This window comes from Leucoraja erinacea, unplaced genomic scaffold, assembly GCF_028641065.1.
Source record: "Leucoraja erinacea ecotype New England unplaced genomic scaffold, Leri_hhj_1 Leri_563S, whole genome shotgun sequence".
NCBI lineage: Eukaryota > Metazoa > Chordata > Chondrichthyes > Rajiformes > Rajidae > Leucoraja > Leucoraja erinaceus.
In genome coordinates, this window is record NW_026576469.1 from 87554 (window position 1) to 97584 (window position 10031).

Here is a 10031-nt window from a genome sequence, read left to right on the forward strand (position 1 = left end):
AGCAGCTGCAAAAGTTCTTTCCAGACGTCCCACTTGAGGAACTTGTGAGACCAAAAGAGATACATTTGCTCATAAGCCATAGAGAAGGTCAGCTAGCGCCTCAGAGGATTAGAACTGTTGGAGATCTCATTCTGTGGGATGGACCACTGGGAAAGACTGTTGGAGGTTGTCATCCTGAGCTGTTTGAGAAGCTTACCATGTCAGCCCACATGTCCAAAACACACTTCGCAAGATCAATGAGAGCAGCTGCTTTAAAGTATGAGGAGCTCACTGCCCCAGTCCCTGAGGAACTTTCACCAAACGGACAGGTCGCCGTCAAAGTCCAGAAGTCACGTACATCAACCGCAAATCGGGACTTCTTGGATTGGTGGAAGTGGGATAGCATTGGAGCAGCATGCGAGCCAAAGTGCGGGGGTTGCCGCTGTGGAAACTGCCAGCCAGGCGGAAAAGAAATGACTCTTGCTGAAGAGAGAGAGCTCAAAGTGGTAAGGGAAGGCCTCACCTACGTAACAGGAGACCGTCACAGTAAAGACCCACATTGGCATGCTAGCTATCCTTGGTTGGAAGACCCAGCTTCTCTACCAAATAATAAAAGGACAGTGGAAGCCACATTTCTCAGGACGGAGAGGCAGCTATCCAGAGAACCTGAATGGAAAAGTGCCTACACAGCTCAGGTGCACGACATGGTGGACCGAAAGGCTGCAATCAAATTGTCCGAAGACATGATTGCAAACTGGAAGGGACCAGTGTGGTATGTGAGTCACCTTATTGCTCCAAACCCCCACTCTGTCACGACCCCAGTGAGACTAGTGTGGAACAGCAGCCAAAAGTGCAATGGCGTCAGCTTAAATGATTTGCTGATGAAAGGTCCAGACGTCCTCAACCAAATTCGCACCGTCCTCCTCAGATTCAGAGGCAGAATCTATGCTGCTCTGGGAGACATAAAGAAGATGTATAACTCAGTCTGGTTGGAGGACCGTGAAGTACACTTACACAGATTCCTCTGGCGAGATTCCGAGGATGAGGAGCTGGGAGAGTATGCTATCACAAGAGTGAACATCGGAGACAAACCTGCGGGGTGCATTGCACAGTTGGCAATGCGTGAGACTGCTAATCTTCCTTCTTTTACCCACCTCAAGGATGAGCAGCAAGTACTCCAGAAAGACAGCTATGTTGACGACATCCTCACATCTCACAACAGCCTCGACCAGTTGAGAATCATCACAGCAAATGTGGAACGAATCCTGAAAGCTGGTGGGTTTGAGCTCAAGCCTTGGGTTCTGTCTGGCCAAAGTGGGAGGAAGGAGGACAGTGATAGCAAAGAAAAGCAAAACAAAGACCATGATCCTACCAAACCAAATGCATGATGATGATAACAAGGCACTTGGTCTGGGCTACATTGTTGAAGAGGACATGCTCCACGTTATGGTGGGAATCAATTTCTCCAAGAGAAAGAAAAAGATGCGGCTTGGTCAAGGCCTTCTACAAGAGCAAATCAAAACTCAGACGCCAAATCCCCTAACAAGAAGAGAGCTTCTCAGCCAGGTAGCAGGGCTATATGACCCCATCGGCATAGTGGCTCCTGTTAAGCAAAAGGGAGCGATTTTAGTACGCAGAGCTTTCCAAGAAGCAAAAGAGGGAAGCTGTTCGGTCAGAGACACATGGGACATGGCACTCTCAGATGGGCTCAGGGAGGATGCAATTAAGCTCTTTGAAGAGTACGTACAACTTGGAAAAGTCAAGTTCGTCAGGGCACTGACTCCCTCTTGCTCCGCAACTGAACCCTTGGGGATCACCTTTTCTGACGGAAGTGAGCACACCTACCTTATGATGTACCTGAGATGGGATTCAGACCATGGCCCAATTGTCAGACTTGTGGAATCCAAGGCCAAGTTAACTCCCTTGGACCATAGAGGAGACGCTGTTAAAGCAGAGATGTGCGGAGCAGTGTTCGCCTCACGCTTAAAGAAGTATTTTGAGCTACACAGTCAAATTCAAGTGGAGAAGTGGTATCATCTTGTGGATAGCCAAACAATCCTTGGTGCAATACAGCGAGAAAGCTACGGATTTCAGACATTCTTCGCCAATCGGATTGGAGAGATTCAAACAAGCACCAACATTCAGGACTGGCGGTGGATTCCTGGCCCACAAAACATCGCTGATGTAATCACCAGAGGTGCCAGCCCTCAAGACCTTGATCAGTATTCGGAGTGGCAAAATGGACTGAAGTTCCTGGTATTGCCTGTGAGTGAGTGGCCAATAAAATCAGCTAAAGAACTGGCTGCCACTGCCAGAGAGAACATCAACAAGTTACAGAAGAAAGCTTTTGTTGCAGCACTATCAAGAGCCAAAGTAGAGAAACAAGAACCGGAACCAACAAACCCAAAGAGACCACCTGCAGGGTCAGCTATTCAGAACCTTGTTGATGTCAAGCGGTTCAGCATTCTAACTCGACTGATCAAGACAGTTGCATGGATTTGGAGAGCAGCGAAGAGGTTTCTTGGCAAGAACAAAGCCCTAAACAATCCAAAGTGGGAGGCCATCTCTTTGACAGGAGTCATTACAATAAGAGAACGAGAAAATGCTCTAAACGACATTTTTTGTGCTGCGCAATTGGGCACAACTTTCCCAAGCACCACAACAGATCGACTGGTAGCCTATAAAGACCAAGTTCAAACCTAGACTTCAAAGTTTGACTTTAAAGCGTCGATCTCCCAAGTGGTTCCATTGGAAGATCGAGTGGGAGGTGTCAAGTCAAACTGAAATGAAAGAACAGGTGCAGAAAAATGCTACATTGAAATCACGAGACAGAGATTAAAGTGGGCGGAACCCCAGCCTGCCGAGTTCTGCCCGGGGCTTTCAAAAGGGCACACAGCACCAGAAGCCAGTGAAGACAGAAAAGACTTGCGGGCAGCAAAACTTGAACAGTAAATCAAAAAGACTGTCCGAAAAGACTGTCGCGATAGCCAGAAAAGGCAAGCAGGACTGATTTTCTACAGACCCGATTGGCAGCCGGTAAGGACTGAACTCTAAATGTCGCGATAGCCAGAAAAGGCAAGCAGGACTGAACTCTAAATGAACTGAGCCGAAGACTGCAGCCCCAGAGACTCTGTTTAACCCTTTAATATCTGAGAAACTTGTCTGACTAACGTGTTGATTGAGAAAGTTTGAAATATTGGTGGTGTTTGTTAACCAAGATGACAGGGTGATGATAGTGTTTGTTGTCTATGTAAAGTGCATCCTGCTTCATTGTGGGGTTAAGGGCTAATGTGAGCTCATTTCTAATACTTATATGCTATGTGTGGTGTTAGTTTAAATAATTGCATTTTAAAAAATATGATAAAATGTGTTAAAAAACAGTAAAGATTCACATGATATTAAGCTAAAAAATTGGTAACAGTAGTGGGCATTATCTGTATTTTTCATTTAATGAAATGTGAAAATTATTTAAAAAACAAAATGGCTGCTATGAGTTGGAATGTTAGATACATGTAATTTTCTGTTATTTATATTTGGTTACAGTAATGTGTATATTTTTTACCTTTGTGTCTAAAGGTTTTTCACCTGGTAAAGACTTAAAACTGTTAAAGACTAATCTTCCAAAATAAAAGGAAGAGAAAATAAAAGGTGGAAAAGAAGTGTTTGGTCTGAGTGAATCCAGTTCATCATTTCGGGGTAGATAAATCAAATCCCTTTCACGCGGGGAATCTGCAAAAACATTAGAAGACTTGACAGTGCCGCTGAGTACACCGCCCCAGCACGATGCCGCAGCGCTCATACAAGCAAACTAGACGCCATCCTCAACGACACCATGCGGATCATCACCGGCTGCCTACGTCCTACTCCGGATCTTCTGCCAGTGCTCGCAGGTATCACACCCGCCAAGCTTCGCAGAGAGTACTTCACCAACAGGCTGGTGTGCAAGGCCCCATCGGACACCAAACATCCTTTGCACCACCTCGCCCAGGACTCACAGCAACTGGGACCTCAACGCCTGTCATCTCGTCGCCACTTCTCCCGTCACGCAGCCACCCTCTGTGGCTCCGGTTTCAACACACTAGGAGCTTGGAGAACCAGCTGGGAACAGACTTCCCGACCTCTTCAATTCACTGTTGCACCAAACACCACAGCCCCACCTGGCTCGGACATGCCCTGCAAAGAGTGGGTCGCCCTGAATCGGCTCCGTACAGGGGTCGGCCGGTTCAACACCAACATGCATCGCTGGGAGCTGCGTTCATACTTTTCATACATGAACAATACAGTATTCATTTATACACCCGAGGTCAGTGTTTAACACATTAACAACTTTGATAAATACATTGGTGTCATTCCCATCTGTAGTGCATCTACAAACGTCTCGCCAGGCACACGTAAACTAGGCAAATGTGGTGTCGCAAAGTACGCCAAGACCAAGTAGCGTGACCTGGTCCGTGAAGTCTTCATTTTCTAGCCGTAAATAGGCGCTTGAAAAAATTCACTCGCCTCTTCGCCTGCAAAACAGAAACAGATGTCAATAGCTAACTAACATCAACCCAATACAGGTTTCAGAGTTTATGCGGAGAAGGTAGGAGAATGGGGTTACAAAGGAGAGATAGATCAGCCATGATTCAATCAAGGAGTTGACTTGATGGGCCAAACGACCTAATTCTTATCCTATCACTTATGAACCTCAACTAATCAGTTCTTTCAGAATTAAGCTAGTAAAATACCAAGGTACAGATGTGAAGATTTGTATTTATTATCATGTTATAAAGATCTGTATTATAATGTACGAATGGGTGGCAGCGGTTTCAATACTATGGTCCAAATGAATGCACTATTCTATGAGCAAACAAGCAATGTGGATTCCTTGGTGAACTATTGGACAGGAGGTCTAGATTCTAAACAATCCTCTGTCGCAGTCAATCAGAAAATGACAGTGCTTCCATGGTTAGTCTTGGATTCCTTGGTGATGGGTGACGTATCCATTCTTACACTATACAGCAAGCTGAAGGTGGGGAAAGATGAACCTTCATCAGCTGTTTTTTCCTGCTCTCTGTATTCCTAGAAAGGTGTCTCTACATTTAAGAATTTCTTTTGGTTAAGATGAGATAACTAAATTTATTGCATTCATTTCGAGATTTGGCTTACACCTTGGCTTGTATTCAATGCGCTCTTTCATACTGAAACAGAGAGATTGGAGATATGCATTTGAAAACCGATTCGCGTGAGTGCGACATGAGAGTAACTCAAACACCTCATGTCTCGCAGGAGAGGAGGAGTTGCTGGGTGAGGGGAGGGACACCACGTGCAGACATCGAGGCTGGACAAAGAAACCAGGCCAGGTTTTCTGTGTTGATGCCTGAATCACCCACTCCAAACCGATGTACTATGTATCCTATTTATTAGTTAGTAAGTACATAGAAGCAGGTTTTCCAGAGTTGCCCAGTTCACTGGGGTGGGGGTGGGTGCAAGATAGAGTGTAAAATGTCTAGAAATTAGATTACAACTAGAAAAGGAAGAATTGATGGGCAATACACACCTTCCGTACCACCACCACCTCTTCACTGGGGTCTATCTCCAAATCCTCCTCGCATTCCTCGAATGACGCCAGACTGATGCTGTACTTCCTGGGCGCTGGTCTGACAGGAAGAGGTCGATGTTTGGAAAGAAAACAGCATTATAAACGGTAACACAGTAACCCCACCTTCTCAATGAAATGTTATAGATACCGAGGGCTGATAACACACGGCTTTCAAGGAATTTTCTCCAAGGACTTTGAAGCAGCTGCTTTCTGCAGTCAGTGGATTCCTCTACAAGTGGTTTAATGGAGCAGAACAGGAAAGACCATTTCTTGAATTGGAGGAAGCAAGGGTATAGAAACTAGCAAAAATGCCAGGGGAAGAGGAGGAGAAATTATTTTTCACTCTGCAAATTATGACCTAGGTTATATTCCCTGAAAAAGGTGGTAAAAATGACTCAATGAAAATATATATTTTTTAAAACAATTCAAAGGCGCATGTCAGAGGAAAGGGCATTAAGTGGATAAATCATTCAATGCTAGTACAAGCAGAATTCTGTAATTCCACATGGTTCGTCAGATTCTATCAAGTAACAGTGGGGGCAGAATTGCTGCCTTACAGCGCCAGAGACCCAGGTTCAATCCTGACTGTAGGTGCTGTTTGTGTGGAGTTTGCAACTTCTCCCTGTTACTGCGTAGGTTTCCTCCGGGTATTCTGGTTTCCTCCCACATCCCAAAGACGTAAGGGTTTATAGGCTATTTGGATTGGTTAAAATTGTAATTTGTCCCTCGTGTGTAGGATTGCGCTAGTGTACGGGATGATTGCTGGTCGGCGCAGACTCAGTAGGACGAAGGGCCCGTTTCCACGCTGTATCTCTAAAGTCTAAAGTAACTAACGTGTTTCTTTTAACAACCTTGGAAGAATAAGATGTCATTAGTGCGTCCAAAGACTAATGACATCTTATTTTTCCAAGGTTGCTAAAAGTGATGGGCGAAATGGATGTGCCATTTTATTACCATGTTAGCAAACAAGCACCTACATTCAACTCGGTGACTCAATTCAACTACAAGCAATGCTTCCTCTGCAGAACCTCTCCTTAGTTCATCATCTCAAGTTAGCCAGTCTGTGAAACAGAGCCAACTGGCTTTTCTTTGGACTTGGATCCAGCAGTTGTTTGACTAATGTACACTTCAAAATTTGCACTGTGCGTTCTGCTGCTCCATTTGAAGCGGAATGGTATGGAGCGACTCTAGTGTGTTTTACACCATTCCCTTTCATGAATTGTGCAAACTCTTGTGAACAGAATTGAGGTCCGTTATCAGACACAATTTCCTCTGGAAATCCATCGGACGCAAACAGTCCTCGCAAAATGTCTATTGTTTTGCTGGATGTCGTTTTGTTCATTGGAAACATCTCAACCCACTTGGAGTGACTATTAATCACAATGAACAATTGTTGTCCATCTAACTCTGCACCAGGCCATCATAGATAGTTTTTCTAGCTAGACTCTTTGTTAGACACATTCCCAAATGCTGATCAGGAGGATCTCCTAGCAATTTCACTCTGTATCTTTCAGGGATTACAACTCTCGCTTCCCACGTGACACACCCTTTGTCTACTGAGAGTTCATTCCTACGTACAAAAAAATGGTTTCAGTTCTGCCTCTGAATCCGGCGATTTGTTTGACCATCCATTTGTAACATACTCCTGCACTCTTGACAAAAGTCTGTCAGTGCGAGTAGCCTTCCCAATGTCCCCTGAAGTGATAGGTAACTCATCTACATGAGAGAAATAAAACACGTTCTCTCTGTTTGGGGTAACCTCCGATTCCAAAGGTAATCTAGATATGGCGTCAGTATTGCTGATACTGGTATGCAGTCAATATCAATGCCCCATCTTTGCATTCTGGCTGCTGCCAGAGTTGGTATGTGTGCTTTTGGATTTAGGATCACTGTCAACGGCTGGTGATCTGTCTCGATTACAAACCTTCTACCATACAAGTATTTGTGAAACCTTCCTAACGCCAAAATTTAATGCAAGATCCTCTTGCTCTATTTGTAACTGAGTGTACTAGACGCAAATGCTATAGGCGTCTCCTCTCCATGTACTAGCACATGAGAGACAGCACCAACACCGTATGGTGAAGCATCACATGCTAGCTTCATTGGATTAATGACATTGTAATGAACAAGTATTGGACTCTCTACCAACTGAGCTTTACATGACTTGAAAGCTCGGTCACATTCACGTGTCCACTTCCATGGTACATCTTTTCTCAAGAGTTCGTTCAAGGGATGTAAACAGGTGGACAGACATGGCACGAACTTCCCACAATAATGCACTTATCCTAAAAAGGATCGTATCTCAGATATGTTTCTGGGAGTGCGCGCGTTCCTGATCGCATCAACTTTACCCATGGTGGGGTGTAGACTATCCTTGTCTATCTTATGACCCAAGTACTCTACCTAGTTCTGAAAGAACTCACACTTTTGTGCCTTCACTCTTACACTGTGTGTCTCAAAGCATTTGAGTACCACTTCCAACCTTTCATCATGTGTCTGCCTGCCAGGGGCTGAGATGAGGATGTCATCCAAGTAACACACCACACCTTCAATTCCGTCTAGAATTTGTGTCATAAACCCTTGAAAAATCCCAGGGGCTGATGATATGCCAAATGGAAGCGTATTGAACTGAAACAATCCCAAATGCGTGTTGATAGTCAGCTTGGATTTAGATTCTCCCTAAACTAAACTAATCTAAAACAAACCAAATGAAAGCTGTTCAGCCATTCGCAACAGAATGTCCTCCTTTAACCAGACGGATTCTCCTTCGTCAAGGAGTTGAATCATTTGTGGCTCTACGACACCACCCTACGAAAATTGACAGCCGTGTTTGCTACCATCATCCACACTTCAAACGTTGTTTGCTGGCCAAAGCATCAAGGGATAATCCCATTTGATCATATGGCACAATAGAAATGCAACTGATATCCCAGTCCAAGTAGAATCAAACCTTAGGTCAGGCAATTCCGTCTTGCTGGAGGACGGATCTTCCTCTGTGCGCTCCTGCTGTGTTGCTTCCAGTTCTTCATTTTCCTGCAAAATGAAAATAGTGCTCAATGTTTATACACACATGAATGCAAAACAAGATTACAACATATCTTTGCTGTGTCCATCTTGGAATCTTTTAAATTAAAAAATAAATAAATACACAAATATTTAGTCATCATATGCATCCTGAGGAACAAGTCCTACCAATGAGCAATGTCATGACTTCATCTTTAGTACCTTGAGATTTTCAAATTCAGTTTCTTCAAGGGGTTTCGGCCTTCATTACTTTGTTTTAGATTAGTTTGTTTAAGGGATCTTTAAGGGACTTTGTTTAAGCGGTCTTTGTACAACTATCCATTGCTCTTTGAAGATGGATTTCTCATTCTCAAGATGCTTAATTTGCTATTGTTGATTTTGCAACAACTCCTTCAACTGATTATCCTACAAAGACAGGATCTGGTTTAGCACCTCCCTGTACTGAACCAACTGTGCGTTTAGCAGCGCGTTGTCAGAATTAAGGTCATCCATCCTGAAGCTGTTGGGAGATATGCTGCCAATGTGATCATCAGTGCACTGGCGGCAGGTCAACCATCAACAGAATAGTTGTTGACATTGGAAGCATTGGAGAAGTCAAACAGCTTAACTATTGCTCAGTTTACATATTCACTTGCTGTACTTTGGCCAGAAGGTATAAAACACGAGAATGTTCTTCTGTTTGTGATTTAAAGTTTTATTCCCTCATAAATAATAGTATCCTAAATATTAATAGAAACGTTTACTTCCTTGCACATGAATTCACAAAACAGTTGTACCACGGAACAACAAAGTCGCTGTATTAACAACCCTTTCAATTTCCCAAATGTAGTTACTTGGTATCAAGCTAAAATGAATTCACCAACGCTCTACCAATTTGCTTTGATGTATTTTAAATACTTCCCTTGAAAAATATTGATCCGTAAATGATCGGTAGTAACAGAGACGCAGATACTGTGCACACTGGATGGAACCCAATGATTATGAACACCAAACATAAAAATTGGGAGTTAAAATTAATCAGATTGACACAACGCCAGAAGCCGTCCTTTTGCCCATTATGTCTAAAACTGACCTTTATGGTGAACTATTCAAATGTTAATATATATAAAGGGGTAAATTCGGTAAAATGACAAATATTGGTGTACTTTCCAGATTTGTCAGTGATTCCCAAAATCTGTCTCTATTGTTTGTCATTTTACTTTTAATATTAGAAATTGAACCTGTGCATGATATAATGCTTTCTCATTGTATGAGGCCAGCCATCTCAGTCTAACTTATAATGGCACTGAAAATTTAGTTGAAGGCTTTTTCAGTTTAGCAAACCTCAGTATATATTTACCTTCTCAAAACTAATGAAGGCTTTACACTTTCGAGATGCAGCAGGGAAACAGGCCCTTCGGCCCAATGAGTCCAGGCCGACCAGCGATCACCCCAGACACTATCC

The 10031-nt window shown here is 43.6% G+C and overlaps 1 long non-coding RNA gene across 1 annotated transcript; it reads right to left on the reverse strand.

The window, feature by feature from the left end:
* Positions 1–3067: 3067 nt before the first annotated feature.
* Positions 3068–10019, reverse strand: LOC129694164 (uncharacterized). The gene is made up of 3 exons (XR_008722971.1): positions 8514–10019; positions 5522–5621; positions 3068–4490 (listed from the first exon to the last, which is right to left on the reverse strand). It is a non-coding gene; the product is annotated as an uncharacterized LOC129694164 (long non-coding RNA).
* Positions 10020–10031: the final 12 nt, after the last annotated feature.